Below are 13289 nucleotides of genomic sequence, written 5' to 3' on the forward strand. Positions count from 1 at the left end.
GCCTAATGTTTAGTGCATGCTGAAGACTTGCCGCTTCTCAGTACGGACATTTCTGATGATTGAGGCCACAGTTGATCCTGAGTTGATTCTGAGGTTTGATTGAATCATTGTAGCTGCCTCAGTCATGGTCATGCCATGATTTACAACATGTTCTACAACTATTTCTCGGATTTCACTGGACACTATTTGCTGTTGCTGCCGCTGTCTGGTCCGTGGCCTTGTCCTCTACCACGTTCCCCCAACACCTCTCAAATGAGGCCCATGGCTGCCTCTCTGGTGAGGCCTAAGCCCTCCTCTATGACGAGGCCCACGACCACCTCTCAGAAGGGGTGCATGTCCCCTTCCATTCCTTTGACCACCACGTCTTCCTCCTCCCACTGCTTGACCTCTATTGTGACCTGGATGACCTGCCGGCTCCATGTTATCACTGTGTTGCTCGGGTGGATAGCACTCATTTCACTCGATACTCGTACCACAATGTGAAATCAATCATCAATAACCAGTTGGCAGTATTGGAAAAGCAATTACAAGGGCCTGCATACATACAGTAATGTCAAATCTGATGTGGAAGAACAATCATCTTCAACCAGGTTGGAGCGTTAGTTGCAATGCCTTTAATACACGCAGCGTGGAGAGGAACAGTGACTCAAGAAGATCCCAAAGTCGCTCTGCCTTCATTTTAACAGTCAGAGCTTTTATACACAAAAATCAAAGAGCTGGTTATAATCAGAAAGTCATTACTATGTTATCTTAAAAGTTAGCTAAGCAGAATTTATATCATTATAGGACAGAGTTCATAGATCAACACATGGATTAGGGAGCAGGCACTTCAATCATACTGTTTGACATTGTCTCCAAGATTCTCATCGTAAATAACAAGCAGAAATCAAACTACCTTCTGGCCTGACCTTCTAGCTTGACCTTATCTTTCTTAAGTATACAAGAGAGAAAAACAGGTATTAGAGAAAGAATTTCTAACTTTCCTTCCACACTGAAAACATGGTGTGGAAAAGTGCTACATGATGATGAATGATGATGAAATATTACATCCATAGATAATGTAGTCCAACTGGTTCATGCTCCTCGGTTATTGGTGTCAATGGATCTCATTATCCTGAAACTTTCATGATCGAAACATGGAATACTGTTCGTCAGTTTCCATAAAACTATGAATTAAGAGTAATGCAACAGTCACTTATCATTTTGAGCAGCTGTATCAATTGATAGTTAGATCTTTGTAATGAAATGAATAGACAGTGATCTCAGATGTAATGTGTGAATTGCATTTTGAAATGGTAATACTTTGACGTTAAGTTGTATCATTTTAGTTCATTGAACAAATGATCTAAGGTTGATGTGTATTGTATCCAAGCAATTGAAAAATGTGCATTTTGATCATCGGGTGTGAGTTTTGTGTCTAGAGTTTTGAAAAATGACATCAAGGTTCTGAAATGAGTGCCAAAGTGATTGTAAAAAAGTGTAATATCAGGGGACAGTGGCTATTACTGATCTGGCCTTCCGTGGCCTCTGTATTAATGTAACAGGTCACATTGTATGTGTACACTGATACTTGATAGTATAATATAGTACAAGTAAAAAACATACATAGGTATCATAGAAGTATTTTGCAGAAATGATTATGGATACTTATCAAAATGGAGAGGAAATGCTAAATCCAGTCTCCCCAGGCTGAGCTTCTATTGCTACACCTGCTAAGTGGCTGCTGGCCCCACTATATGGATAGAGCCACACCAAGTACAAGAGTCTCCCCATTGCTATTTATATCTCCCTATCCAGTCTTCTATACGTGTCAGGTATACAAGTGTGTGTGTGTGTGTGTGTGTGTGTCTGTCTGTCTGTCTGTCTGTGAAAGTGTGTGTGTGTGTGTGTGTGTGAAAGTGTGTGTGAGTGTCTGTCTGTCTGTCTGTCATGTAACTTGCACATCTGTTAGGGCACCATTAATGCAGAGATGTACACATATTGTTTATTTTCCATATATATGTATGTATGTATGTATGCATGTCCAATTGCTTTGACAATACAAATGCACTGAATTGAGACAGAGAGAGAGAGAGAGAGAGAGAGAGAGAGGTGCTAAGGCACATTTGTAACATAAATTAGGGAACATTTGAAACATGCTTAGGGAACATTCATAAGAACATAAGAACATAAGAAAGTTTACAAACGAGAGGAGGCCATTCGACCCATCATGCTCGTTTGGTGTCCATTAATATCTAAGTGATCCATGGATCCTATCCAGTCTATTTTTAAATGTTCCCAAACTTTCAGCTTCTACCACTTTCCATCTTGAATGCCTTGAAGCCCAATTTCCATTTGTTGTCCCCTGGTGCGTGTGTCCCTGCTGATCTGGAAAAGCTCCTCTGGTTTGAGGAACCTTTCATGATTTTGAAGACTTGGATCAAGTCCCCACGTAATCTCCTCTGTTCCAGGGTGAAAAGGTTCAGTTCCCTCAGTCTCTCCGAGTAGGACTTTCCCTTCAGACCTGGAATAAGTCTGGTTGCTCTCCTCTGAACTGTCTCTAAAGCAGCAATATCCTTCTTGAAGTGTGGTGCCCAGAACTGTACACAGTATTCCAGATGAGGTCTAGCGCATTGTACAGTCTTAACATTACTTAAATTCTACACTTTTGACGATATACCCTAGCATTCTGTATGCCTTTTGTATTGCTTCCCCACATTGTTTGGATGGAGAAAGTGAATCCACATAGATTCCTAGGTCTTTCTCATGCATTACTTCATCTAGATCTGTACCTCCCATAGTGTAATTATAGTGGACATTTTTGTTTTACTGCATGTATTACCTTGCACTTGTCCACATTGAATTTGCCAGGTGTCAGCCCACAACTGAATTTATCTAAGTTCCTCTGAATAGCATGTGCTGCCAAGATTGTATCTGCTAAGCCACCTATTTTAGTATCATCTGCAAATTTGACAAGGTTGCTAAGTATCCCAGAGTCCAGATCATTAATATAGATTAGAAAAAGCAAAGGCCCTAGTACTGATCCCTGTGGAACTCCACTAACAACCTCACTCCAGTTAGAAGTGACTCCTCTAATCTGTTTCCTATACATCAACCAGTTCATAATCCATCTACTTACATGACCCTGAATGCCTACAGCTTCCAATTTGAGGATCAGTCTTTGGTGTGGAACCTTATCAAAAGCTTTTTGGAAATCTAAGTATATCATATCATATGCTTTCACGTGATCTACAGCTGCAGTTGCATGTTCAAAAAAATGTATTAAGTTAGTAAGACATGATCTGCCTCGTCTAAACCCATGTTGACTATCTCCAAGAATATGGTTTTCATTGAGATGCTCCTCTATTTTCTGTCTAATCATTTTTTCCAACATTTTACAGGTGATGCAGGTGAGACTGATTGGTCTGTAATTTCCTGGCTCAGTTTTGTCCCCTTTCTTGTGGATTGGTATGAAATTTGCTGTCTTCCAGTCAGTGGGAACATCCCCTGTTCTAAGTGTCATTTGAAATAATCGAGTTAACGGCCTATACATAATTTCCCTCATTTCTTTAAGTACTGTTGGAAATATCCCATCTGGCCCAGGTGATTTGTTTGATTTTAATTCTGCTAGTCCCTTTAGTACCTCCTCCTCATTTATCCTGATCTCTCTTAGGGTTTGACTGGATTGATTGTCAACCTGTGGCATGTCATCTGTTTTTTCTTTTGTAAAAACCTCTGTGAAATACTCATTTAGAATATTTGCCACATCTTGTTCGTTTTCCAAGATACCTCCATTTTTGCCCTTTATCTGTTTCACCTCCTCCTTAATTGACCGCTTGCTGTTGTAATTTTGAAAAAAGCTCATTGCATTGGTTGTAGCTCCAAGAGCTATGTTTCTTTCTATTTCCCTCTTTGCTTTCCTGATCCCTTTCTTAAGATCTCTTTGCAGCTCAACATATTCTATGTATTTTGTTTCATCACCATCCCTTTTGTATGTGCTATACAACATTTTCTTCCTCTTTATATTTTTTTGCATGCCTCTGGTTTGTATGTATGTATGTATGTATGTATGTATGTATGTGTGGAAGGAAAGTTAGAAATTCTTTTCTCACAACTGTTTTTCTCTCTTGTATACTTAAGAAAGATAAGGTCAAGCTAGAAGGTCAGGAGGCCATAAGGTAGTTTGATTTGTCTTTGTTATTTACAATGAGAACCTTGGAGACAATGTCAAACAGAATGACCTACGTGCCTGTTCCCTAATACCATGTATAGACCTATGAACTCTGTTCGATAATGATATATGTTCTGCTTAGTTAGCCTTTAAGATAACATAGTAATGACTTTCTAGCATGTATGTATGTATGTATGTATATATATATATATATATATATATATATATATGTATGTATGAATGTATGTCCAATTGCTTTTGACAATACAAATGAATTGAGAGGGAGAGAGAGAGAGAGAGAGAGACAGACAGACAGACTGACAAACAGAAAAACAGACACACACACACAAACACACACACACACAGAGCCAGCCAGCCCGCCAGCCAGCCAGCCAGCCAGCCAGCTCAGCGATGACATCACGAGCCTCTCTCAGCTGACTGCTATGACATCACAGAGCACGTACATTCTGTTGCTTGCCGTCTGTCAACCACTCAGTCACTGCCAGCCAGACTGGCTGGCTGGCTGGATGTGGGGGCTGCTTGCTGCTGCTGCGTACCTTAGCAAGCTTATTTGCTTGACCGGCCTTCCTACTCCTCTGCCCACATGCCCACCTATGCCTCTACTCCAAGATACTTATACAATAGAAAAACTATGGTAATAATAATATAGCCCAAGACAAAAAATATTAATCTTTCTAGACTGTATTAAAGTTCAGCACTTCGGAAAAATAGAATTATTTTGTATTTCAATAAAACACACACCCAACCAATGTAAATGTCACGGACGGTGTTAATTAGCTCCTTAATCACCATTACTTATTATATTTATATTTCACTTCACTTTATGCAATATGGCTTGTGTATTTTGTTTGGTTCTATATTGCCATTATTTTGTGTGTTGATTATCTTTCACTTTATTGTTTAATTTGTTATTCACTTAGTATTATTTTGATTGTTTGCACGCGTGCCTTATTATTTTTGTTTCTTCTTTCTTTCACAACTCACCTGGGTCCACCTGCACTCTTCACACGCGTCCCCACTTAATCACCCTGCCCTGGGAGAGGAGAGGATTATCTGCTGTAGTCCACTTTCCAATGTGGGAGGTCTCTGCGGCTCATATCTCATTCAATTATTTATTCATTTATCCTACATCAAGTTTATTTATTTTCCCACGTTTCATTCAATCACCATCAGAAGCTCTCTGTGCTAAAAGTGGCAGCACATTTGTCTCACACACATCAAACTCGCCTTTTCCTGCTTCCCAAGCCTTATCAACTTACTCAGACCCTCGTCAACTTACTCAAACCCTCTTCAACTTTGGTTAACATTGCTCTGCATTCTAACAGCTATTCTTTCTCCTATTCTTAATTTCTTACAAGAAATGTATTCAGGTTTTTTTATCAATATGTTTTATTTATATTTATACAGATGTCACTCCATTATTCGTTTATTGAAGTCATATATGTACCTAACAAAATATTAGCCAATAGGCCATTGATCTCAATAATGATTCCCATAATCCTAGGACACCTTCTCTTTTACTCTTCCTTTCCATTCTTACTTTTCTCCTGTAAAGCATTTTATATTACTTGAGCTTACTTATTCTATAGTTGTAATCTTATACTTCTGCGGTATCTTACCCTTTTCCTACATCACTCATCTTAAAACCATGGTCTACTTTGACTTTCATTTCAGGTATTATATGCTAGGCACCAATAACCAAACATTTTCTGAAAGACTGTAACATGTCACCAGACTGTTTACATTCTCCTGCTTTCACAGGCTGTCAGGGCTGCACCAGGCTCTCTTCTAGCCTTTTGTTTCCTTGAATTTGACTTTTGACAGAGCTTGTCCATAACATGATGTTTAACAAACAAATTCTGGTTCTTCTTGTGGAGACACCATGACTATTTATGTATTACTATTATTATCCATCTGTTTATTCAATGTATATTTTGGATTACTTTTCTTATAATAGTCTTTCTTTCTGATTTCTGATGCTTGAGGCACTCTGTATAGAGCCAAAGATCCTCATGAATATGATAAATCTGTTGTTACATTTTTAAATATAATTCTAAAATGATTGCCAAAACATAGACATTTACCTTATATCACCTTCAAACTATACATATTCATAAACACACAAAGCACATACACATTGATATCTAAAGATAATTCAGATATCCGATCTGTGGCATGTTTTATTGACCCTGCAGTGTCTCAAACAGCCCTTATAACTTATTATTTAAGCTTATGATTATTTAGAATAAAATGTCAAATAATCCCACTCGATTATTTCATTATTTCACTATCTCAGTTTTCTTGATCCATTGTGAAAAAGTTCTGTTATTTCCTCCTCATCTGTAGAGGCTACATTAGCCCACTCCCCGGTCTGATATTCTCGTAGTAACTGTATCCAAATGTTGGGCGGACATTTAGCCTTCACGATGATGTGTACATCGTGCGGGTGAAGGAGGTGAATAACCATCTTTTCATCTAGAATATCCCAAAAAGTTGTGTTACCCTGGTTTGGTTTTAATTTTGGGAGGGACGCCCATATCATTTCTTTTTCTCCTGGGGAGAAGGGGACATGGGTTTTAGTCGTATAGACTATTGATTGACCTTCCTCTTTACTCTGTCTAGTTTTGACTTGCATGGGTGCAGCTGGGACCGTTTTCAGAGCGGTCAGATCTGGATACAATGTATTATTATAACCAAAATCAGTGATTGATTTATATTCCGGATTATATGGGGGAGGAGCGCTAGCAAAACCTCCTTTTTCATATTCCCATGCTTTGCGATCTAAATCATCCCAATCGGGCCTGTCGTCCTCGGAGTGATCTGTGTCGCGACGCGCTCCTAACACGGCAGCACATCGCGCACCTACACCTTCACCTTTTCTGACCACTTTTCTTGCCCTTCTAATTTGCCTTGTAGTTCTATTAATTCTATCGTATTTTTCACAACTTCTGCTCTCAATTCACATTACTGTTTATGATGATCTTCCATTTCTGTTATTTTCTTTTCTTGATTCTCACCAACCTGACACAATATCACAATTCCTTTCTCTGTCTTATCTGGTTGTTGTTGCTTCCACCAGTCCCGGTGCTCCTTCGGAGACCAGTCTTTCTCCCAACTTCCTTCCAACATTTTCTTCTCTACATTCTGTTTTTTTATTTCTCAAAAAACCAATAATGCTGGTGTCACTCACTGTGACGATTTATCTGAAATATTACATTATTATATATTATATTATGTATATATATTATAATAAAAACAAACACTCCAGTAAGGTACGGACACCCGTACATGACACTGGCTAAGGTAAGGGAACCCATAAACAACCATAAGCACCCCCGGACCTAGGACAGACTGTAACTTGCTAACTTGCTAACTGTTTTGTTTGCTTCACATCGTTTGCTGCTAGTTGCATGCCAAACGAGTTCGTTCTGTCCAAAATATAAGCTTTTTTCTTCTAATAAACTCAATAAAAATACAGTGCACTAGCAACTATTTCCCTTTCAAAAGTTGTAGTCCCGTTTCAGTTAAAACAAAATGTGTTCTTCAAACAAAGAAAATACTTGTGTTTCTTTTCCCTCTTTACCTGCTCTTATCACAAAGCTTCTCAACACAATCTCAGGTGCAGGTGCACTCTGCGCTATCCTTTGCCCGAGCTTTGTCCAGGAAAACTCACTGTAGCCATCTTAGTTCAACACGGGCTCTCCTTACCTGCGAGTCACACGGGTCCAGTTCACTTTGCAAGTGAACAGTCTCTTCTCAGAAACAATAAGGAAACTTGGAAAGAAACACAATCCCAGGTCGGTGTTAAAAAAAAGTTCTTTGTTTTCATATTAAAAGAAAACATTTGTATTTTCTCTGCACACTTCACAGCTCCAATTAGCACACTCAACTAATCCCTGCCCCCCTCAGAACCGTCACTAAAGAAAGGTACTCACAGTCATTTTAAATATGACATCCTGTAGTGCTTGTTTTCAAAATATGATCTTATTATCACTTGAACCAAATAAATCCTTTGACCCACTAATACCAAATTACAGTTAGGGGGGCCACAGATGTGATTTGAAAATACGATCTTCCATGTCTTTCTGTTGTGTTTTGACCTGGGGATCTGTAATTGTCCAAGTGGCTACTGCACATGTACTTATTTAATATTAAATGTGTTATTTAATTAGGCTTGGTTCTGGTGAGCATGTACAAGACGTCAGCTTTTTAAATAACTGTGTGTATTGGATCATACACATTTTAGAAATACTCTCTCAAACTTCCCGCATTGGTACCTCACCAGGGAGGTAGAAAACAGCAATAGCATTGAAAAAGTGTGATTGTAGTTCTGCTCTTCTGCAATATATTTCTACAATATCTTTAACATCTTCTTTAACATTGTTTTAAAGGCTGGGACCAATATGGTGGAATATCTCCAACACACGGACATTGAGAGACTCGACCCCTTTGTGCTGCTGCTCAGAGACCAACTCTCAGTTGTCTCTGAGTAGGCTATGGATCAACTTCCTTTCCTAATATGAAGGAGACCATGGATACAAAACCTATGAAAAACAGGTGATTATTGTTATTCTTCTCATTATAAACTACTTAATACATCTCTCCCATAAAGTACAACAGGATAGTGGTGACGTCATTCAGGATTGGATTGCCATTGGTCAAAAGCCCTCTGAGAGAAATTGTGTGGCGACACTCCACACTCTTAGAAGAAATTGTTCTGCACAGAACCATAAAGGGTTCCTCGAGTAATCGCTCTGGTGGATCCCTTTATGGTTCTATGTAGAACCCCTTCAAAGGGGTTACATGAAGAACCCCCAAACATAGCGTTCTACACAGAACCATTCGTTTTAAAATGTTATATATAGAACCCATTCAAAAGGGGGACACGTGCTATACCTGAATTTGTTTTCCAAATACAATCTTTAAAAAATGTATGAGTTCATATATACAAACACACATACACAACGTAGAAATCGCACTACTAGTGAAGTAACTTCATTTACATTATATGCCACAACTCCTCAATTTGGAACGCAAAAACAAGACATCTGATGTAAAAGTGTAAACTAATTACGAACAGCACTTTTGATTTTTATCTTCAATTCAGGGGCTACTTATTCGAACAGTAAACTGTATTCTCTCTTCGGAGTGACTGGAATGTTTTTGCCTACATTCAACTTAAATATGAAAGTTTCCAAAAACGGCATAGTTTTCTTTAAGGCTATTCAATGCCAAACACAAAATTCTCTCTGCTTTCAGTGCTTGTCCTTCAGCACAATTACACAGGTTCATGATGTTCTCATTTCAATACATTGTTTTCTTATTTAAACTATTTGACTTTGAGCTTACATTGAGAATAAAATCACTTTTGCAAGTAAAACCTGGCCAAGAAAGGAAGCAGCACTACAATAAAACAATACACAGAATACAAAGCAGTTCCTTCAAAAGTGAAAGTGATAAAGAGTGATGTCTGTCAGTAAATTACGTTGAGATACATATTGGTTATTTTGAATTAGGAGTCCAACTTCAATAACTTCTATTAACAAGCCAAAATACAGATCAGAATTACGGGTAATTGAAAATAATATGTAGCGCCTAGGTAAGCTTGGATGTGTTCAGAGAAACACTAAAAACGGACCTTCCTCACACCCGTCTTGTTGAGGTGGACGTGGTCATACAGGTGATGTGGCTGGATGTCTCAGTGGTGTGCCAGGTGGACGTTGGGGAGGAGGGCACATCTTCGGGATACTTCTGCGTTGATGGCCTGGATGATGTGCAGGGGCACGTCTGTGCGGGGCAGCAGTGTGGAGATGGTGATTTTGGCAGTTTGGAATTCCTCTGTGGCTTTCTTTGCCACCTGTCTCAGGGCTGAGGCCACATCGCCCCTGCGGGCACTCAGGTCGTTAGTGCCGGTGTGGATGAGGATGTGTTTGACCTGGCACAGCCTCCTCTTGGAGAGCAGCTCCAGGGCTCTCTGTGCTGTCGGGCACCAAAGCTTTTTCACTTTTCGCCCAGGGAAGAGGCGCCTCTCATCCAGGAACTTCCCATTGGAGTCGCTCAGAATGACCACCTCTGTGTTGACCTGCCACTCCGGGTTTTGCGTCGGGAGTGGTGGGGGCAGCGGGTGTGTTTTAGGGGAGTGGCGTTTCAGGGGTTTGTGTATTAGTGGCAGGTCTGGTGATAGTGGGGGTGTCAGGAGTGGTGGGGAGTGTGGGTGGATCAGTGGGTGCGTCAGTGGGTGCGTCAGGGGTTGTAGGTGTTGTGGGGTCAGTGCAGTGCAGTCTCTGTGCTCCTCTCTTAGCTTCTCCAGCTGGCTCTGCAGGCTCCTCAGCTGGCTGTGCTGGGGTGTCCTGGTCAGCTCCTCCCTCGCTCTGTGCAGCTCCGTCCTCAGGGTTTGGCTCTGCTCCTCCTGGTCTCTCACTGCTGCTCTCAGCTTATGGATCTCAGCCTTGTGGTGCATCTTCAGTCCCTGAACTCCGCAAACTTCAGCTCCAGCACTGATAGGCATTCCTTTAGTGTTTTAATGTTGCTGGAGAGTTTTGGGGAGACAGGGGGGCAGTCTGTGGGAGATGGGGCACTGTCTGGCTCCGTGTGGCTGGGGGCAGACTGCAGGGTGGCCGGCTCTGGCTCTTGTTTCTCTACCTCAGTCTGCTGCTTTGAGGTGTGGAAGCCGAGAGCTAATTGGTCCAGGCTGCTCTCGCTGTCCTGCACCATGATGGTCCCGTTGTGGTATACATTAAAAGTGAGCATCACACTGTCTGTGTCTTTCTCTACCAGCACTGAGATCTGCCTGCCTCTGCTAATGCCCCTCTTGTTGTTATTGGGGTATGTCTGGCACAGGGTTTTGTGAAAGGCGGTGTAGAACAGTAGATTGTTCTTGACCCTGTTTTCTCCTTTACCGGTGTAGTCTAGGATGAGGGTCTCAGGAGATGCTCTCATCACAGCTTGTTTGTAGTCCTTCTTAGCCTGTGCAGAGCGAATGTCTTCAGGGTATCGGATTTCAAAAGGCAGCTCTGCAGTCAGACTGCTGTTCGATAGATTTCTATCAGTCTCAGTGGCAGTTGGGCTCTCTCCTACTGTCACTCTATTCAAATCGGAGCTCTGCATTTTCATTGGCTGAGTCAACTACTGAGAATGCTTATTTATTTTATTAATACATATTTTTTTGTTTAATTATTTGTCTCTTACCTCCAATTCTTGTCTTCAGCTTTTCTTTTCTGACTTTTCTTCCTGAACTGTCTCTCTGCTTTCTTCTTTTTGTGTTTCTCTTAAAATTATTATTTTTTGAATACTTTTTCTTCTGAATTTCTATTCCATGTCTTCTGTGTATGTTTATAGTGCTATATATTCATTTGTAAATGACAAATTAAATCCGCTTATGTATAAAAACAAATGTTTTTTAGGAGCTCATATTCCTCTCTCTCTCTCTCTCTCTCTCTCTCTCTCTCAATTCATTTCATTTGTATTGTCAAAGCAATTGGACATACATACACATACATACATATACACTCACCTAAAGGATTATTAGGAACACCTGTTCAATTTCTCATTAATGCAATTATCTAATCAACCAATCACATGGCAGTTGCTTCAATGCATTTAGGGGTGTGGTCCTGGTCAAGACAATCTCCTGAACTCCAAACTGAATGTCTGAATGGGAATGAAAGGTGATTTAAGCAATTTTGAGCGTGGCATGGTTGTTGGTGCCAGACGGGCCGGTCTGAGTATTTCACAATCTGCTCAGTTACTGGGATTTTCACGCACAACCATTTCTAGGGTTTACAAAGAATGGTGTGAAAAGGGAAAAACATCCAGTATGCGGCAGTCCTGTGGGCGAAAATGCCTTGTTGATGCTAGAGGTCAGAGGAGAATGGGCCGACTGATTCAAGCTGATAGAAGAGCAACTTTGACTGAAATAACCACTCGTTACAAACGAGGTATGCAGCAAAGCATTTGTGAAGCCACAACACGTACAACCTTGAGGCGGATGGGCTACAACAGCAGAAGACCCCACCGGGTACCACTCATCTCCACTACAAATAGGAAAAAGAGGTGAGACATTCAGATGGTAGAGTCAGAATTTGGCGTAAACAGAATGAGAACATGGATCCATCATGTCTTGTTACCACTGTGCAGGCTGGTGGTGGTGGTGTAATGGTGTGGGGGATGTCTTCTTGGCACACTTTAGGCCCCTTAGTGCCAATTGGGCATCGTTTAAATGCTACGGCCTACCTGAGCATTGTTTCTGACCATGTCCATCCCTTTTTGACCACCATGTACCCATCCTCTGATGGCTACTTCCAGCAGGATAATGCACCATGTCACAAAGGTCGAATCATTTCAAATTGGTTTCTTGAACATGACAATGAGTTCACTGTACAAAACTGGCCCCCACAGTCACCAGATCTCAACCCAATAGAGCATCTTTGGGATGTGGTGGAACGGGAGCTTCGTGCCCTGGATGTGCATCACACAAATCTCCATCAACTGCAAGATGCTATCCTATCAATATGGGCCAACATTTCTAAAGAATGCTTTCAGCACCTTGTTGAATCAATGCCACGTAGAATTAAAGCAGTTCTGAAGGCGAAAGGGGGTCAAACACAGTATTAGTATGGTGTTCCTAATAATCCTTTAGGTGAGTTCATCGTAGCTCTTAATACTCTCTTTCTGTCTGGAGGAGATATAATTGAAGTATTGTACACGTACCCGGATACTTTCAACACCCATTGCTGCACTGATATTTTTCCCTCCATTTTTCTTTATCCATTTTTTTTTTGCTGGAAGTTCCGTCAATACCCGTCAGCCTTTAAGAGACATCATGCAGCCAGGCCTCTTGGCTTGCGGCCACACCGTCCTGAACGCGCCCAATCTCATCAGATCTCGGAAGCTAAACGGGGCAGGACCTGGTCAGTACTTGAATGTGAGACCTCCTGGAAATACCTGGTGCTGCAAGCTTTTACGTCTCCTGGGTAACTTTATCGTAGCTCTTAATACTCTCTATCTGTCTGGAGGAGACATAATTGAAGTATTTTACACGTACCCGGCTACTTTCAACACCCTTTGCTGCACTGATATTTTTCCCTCCATTTTTCTTTTTTCTTTTTTTTTTGCTGGA

At 40.8% G+C, this 13289-nt stretch overlaps 1 pseudogene; it reads left to right on the forward strand.

Moving 5' to 3' along the window:
* The first annotated feature begins 13010 nt into the window (after positions 1-13010).
* LOC136745518 (uncharacterized) lies at positions 13011-13129 on the forward strand (annotated as a pseudogene).
* The last annotated feature ends 160 nt before the right edge of the window (positions 13130-13289 follow it).

The sequence above is a fragment of the Amia ocellicauda genome, unplaced genomic scaffold (genome assembly GCF_036373705.1).
Source record: "Amia ocellicauda isolate fAmiCal2 unplaced genomic scaffold, fAmiCal2.hap1 HAP1_SCAFFOLD_92, whole genome shotgun sequence".
In the NCBI taxonomy this organism is placed as follows: domain Eukaryota; kingdom Metazoa; phylum Chordata; class Actinopteri; order Amiiformes; family Amiidae; genus Amia; species Amia ocellicauda.